At 41.3% G+C, this 4219-nt stretch overlaps 1 non-coding gene across 1 annotated transcript; it reads left to right on the top strand.

Moving 5' to 3' along the window:
• The first annotated feature begins 3486 nt into the window (after positions 1–3486).
• On the top strand, positions 3487–3560 carry trnan-guu. Its single transcript has one exon. It is a non-coding gene; the product is annotated as a tRNA-Asn (tRNA).
• Positions 3561–4219: the final 659 nt, after the last annotated feature.

Genomic DNA, 4219 nt, shown 5'->3' with positions numbered 1-4219 from the left:
GAGAGGCTGAAGGCCCGGCCACCGATGGTAGGGCGGTTGGGGCGGGGGATGTGGAGCATACCGGAGCCAGAGGAAAGGAGGGTATGGGCAGGTAAGTAGGGGGATAGTAGGTCAGAGAGGTAGGAGGGAGCAAGGCCGTGAATGGCTTGTAGGTGAGGATGAGGATCTTGAATTTGATCCTCTGGGGAATGGGGAGCCAGTGGAGGTGAGCGAGGGTGGGAGTGATGTGGTCGCGAAGCCTGGTGCGGGACAGTACACGAGCTGCAGAGTTCTGAATGACCTGCAGCTTGTGGAGGGAGGTGCCAGGAAGGCCAGCGAGGAGAGAGTTCCCATAGTTCAGCCTTGAGGTGATAAAGGCATCAACCAGAGTTTCAGTAGCGTGAGGGGTAAGGTAGTGCCGTAGTCTGGCGATGTTTCGGAGGTGATGGAAGGCGGTGCCAGTTGTCCAGTCACTCCGCCTTGCCTCCTCCTTAGCCTCCTTCAAGTCCCACCTTAAGACCCTCCTCTTCGACCATACCATCGGCCACCACCCTTCCCCTTCCCTCCCTTCCCCCCACTCCAACCCAGCTCGGGTCTGAAATGCTATACTCTGTCCAGCACCTTGGGACGTCCTCCCGACGTGAAAGGCGCTATAAGTGTAATCTTGTTGTTGTTGTTGTTGTGTCACTGGTCTTATCTGCAAAGTTTTTGACACCAATATATTCTCTGCTGTGGAGTTTGGTGAGGAAGAGCTAAGTAAAAATGGGCTGAAGAATGAACTGATGGTTATATCAGAGTTTAGAATCATAGAAATTTACAGCGCAGAAGGAGGCCATTCAACTCTTGGAGTCTGTACCAGCTCTCAAAGACCAAACTGTTCATTAAATCTTACTGCCTCACCCTATTCCCATACTCCTTCAAGCCTTTATCTTTCATACACTTGTTTACTTCCCTTTGCTTTGTTGGAGGTACCATACATCAATCGAGTCATTTGAATTTAGTCACTCAATCCATGACTGTTTGTGGGACACTGCTGTGTGCAATTGCCTGCTGTGTTTCAATCATAAAATACATAGTCAGTCCACTTCACAGTATATTATGTGAAGTGCTTTGAGATGTCTCAATGACGTGATAAGGCGCTATATCAAATGCAAGGATTATTATTATATTATGATTGAAACCCACAATGGACTTTACTACCTTACTAAGCACGGTATTCCACGTTTGTCTTTCTGTAGGTAGGCAGGTTCACCTTTAACATATGAAGACACTCTTTCATAATGACTCCACAGATTGATCTTATTAAAGAGAAATTCCTGAATTTCAGTGTTCAGCATTGTATCTAATGGGCTCAATTATAATTTGAGAATCATAAAAATGACAGTATGGCTGGATGCCAATCAGTCCATCGAGCTGATGCTGGTGCCAGCTCTTCCAAGGGAGCTAACTAATCTAATCTCCCTTCCCATACTCTTTTATATTATTGCTCTTCAATTGTTTATCTAATTTCATTTAAATGTTCTTGTGGTTTCAGCTGTAGTAACCACTTACGGAAAAACATCTCACTTTCTGATACTCCACCACTCACCCACTGACAATCCAGAACCTTATGCTTGTTATGCTTTTTGCTCACTATTTCATTTTTCAAAATTTCTTTCCATTTTGAAGATCACTATTAGATCCTCTGTTAATTTCTCTATTCTAGTGAAAATAGATTACTTTTTCTCAAACTAGGCTTTCTTTAATTGGATTTAATAATAATAATCCTTGCATTTGATATAGTACCTTATCATGTCATTGAGATGTCTCAAAGCGCTTCACAGGATATACTGTAAAGTGGATTGACTGTCTATTTCGTGGGCGAAACATATTTTCCATTCTATTCCTATAAGGTTCTATTTGTCTAATTTGTGATCTGCACTGTTGAGATATCACCACTCAGTAACCTTCTACGTATTTGGTGTCAGCTTAGTTCAGTTAATAGCACTTTCGTCTTTGAGTCAAGAGGTTGTTGGTTAAAGCCCCAAGTCGGGGCTTTGAGCTCACAGTCTGGCACTCCTGAGCTGAGGGAGTACTAGTCAAAATAAATGGTTAAAAATACAATCAGAAACAGTCAAGAGTTATCACTTGTCAAAAATACAATCAGAATTGTTTTGGGTGGGCTGGGTTTTTGACACATGCGGAAACCCATCACCATAATAAAAATAATCCTTGCATTTGAAATAGCGCCTTATCACAATTTCGAGACAGCTCAAAGCTCTTCACAGAATACACTGCAAAGTGAATTGACTGCATATTTTGTGGACGAAACACAACAGCCAATTGTGCACAGCAGTGTCCCACAAACAGTCATGGAGTGACCAATTTGTTATTATTTTTTTAAGGAAATATTACCCCCGGAAAAGCGATCTACCAATCGACTAATGGCAGGGTTCCTACTTACTGCCAGGTAAACAGAGGCATGTGGAGTAAGGAAACTTGCTTAACATTTCGCTCTGCCAGAAATCGAACGCAGGTCTCTCGCTTATGAGGCGAGTGCTCTAACCACTGAGCTACAGCACTCCACCATGCAAGAGTATCCAAATTAAACTGAGGGTTGTTAGAAACAGTCAATGGCTAACACTGGCCTTGGGCCAATGATATCTATTGACTCCAACTATTGATTACTTTGACTGCATTTTTATTTAATGTGATAATTGTCACCAGTGATAATATCATACATTGCATTCTCCCCATTGTTCCCAACCCCTCCCATGACTCACTCTTACTGGGACGCTCCAGTAGAATCCATCCTAATGGAAAAATGTGGGTTTTATTGGATTTCACCAGCTGTTATTTGAATATGTGTCATTACATAATTCAAGTAACTCTGAAATGTGTTGGCACTGATTTTGCTTACAAAAATAAACAGTCAATTCAATTTACCATATATTCTGTGAAGTGCTTTGATACGTCTCCACGATGTGATAAGATGATATGTCAAATGCAATGATTTTTATTATTAATTAATTTTGTTACTGTGTACTTAATTATATTCACTGATTTAGAACAACGTACAAATACCCAAAGCGGTGAAATCACTTTAAGTGCAAAGCTACAACTGCAGATCTTTACCAGGGCTCTCAATGTCTTTGAACATCCTCTACTTTATAGTTGATTGTGGACCAACTGAAAAAAAGTCCTAGCAGCTTTCCCAAAAAATAAGGATTTTCATTGCGGTTTATTTACATTTTATTCACAAATTGTAGAAATAAAAATCAGTGAGGAGCTTTTTCTGCTGCAGCTAACAAGCACTGAATGGAGACATGCCCCAGTATACTGTACTTCTAGTGACATTCCTGTGCTGTTAACTCCACTGCATTGAGCCATTACGATTTCACAGAGGGCTGAGTGCCTGCTGTTTCTCTACAAATGGTAAGAAGTACTACTCTGTACTACTGGTGGGTTACGTTCATATAATCTGACAGTTCATTGTTAACATGTCACTGCACCCAAGGAGATATCATCGTCTCTGTGGTGCAATCGGTTAGCGCGTTCGGCTGTTAACCGAAAGGTTGGTGATTCAAGCCCACCCAAGGACGGATATCTACTGGAGGTAGCTTATTTCCTGCGATTCATTACTCGTGCATGTAATTTTGTGGAGCCCTGTAGCATAGCGGTTAGAGCACTCGCCTCACAAGCAGGAGGACGTGGGTTGAATTCCCAGCAGGGTGAAACCTTAGGCAAGTTTCCTTACTCCACATGCCTCTGTTTACCTAACAGTACATAGGAACCCGGTTGATAGTCAATTGGTAGATCACATTCTGGGTGTAAAAAAAAAGAAACATTTTGGTCACTTTATCCACGCCTGTTTGTGAGACAATTGGCTGCCGATTTCGCCCACAAAATACACAGTCAATTCACTTTACAATATATTCTGCGAAGCTTTTTGAGACTGTCTCAATGATGTGATAAAGCACTATATCAAATGCAAGGATTATTATTATTATTGTCATTAATCATCTGCTTTTCACCGAGCCGTATGTTCAAAATATAATGGGTTGCAGTATCAATAATTGTGAAAAATATACTTATCGTCTTGTACCATTGTGTTTGCAATGCTGCATGTTAAAGGGATATTTGGGATTTAAATTGCAATACAAGGTTTGTGTAAATTCTTAAAATCAATCTCCAGATGGAAGAACGTAAAAAACTGACTCCTAAACTACAGGTGAATTTGACTGTTTTCCAAAATGTCACA

The sequence above is a fragment of the Callorhinchus milii genome, unplaced genomic scaffold, assembly GCF_018977255.1.
Source record: "Callorhinchus milii isolate IMCB2004 unplaced genomic scaffold, IMCB_Cmil_1.0 Scaffold1, whole genome shotgun sequence".
Classification (NCBI taxonomy): domain Eukaryota; kingdom Metazoa; phylum Chordata; class Chondrichthyes; order Chimaeriformes; family Callorhinchidae; genus Callorhinchus; species Callorhinchus milii.
This window is presented reverse-complemented; position numbering and strand designations above follow the sequence as displayed.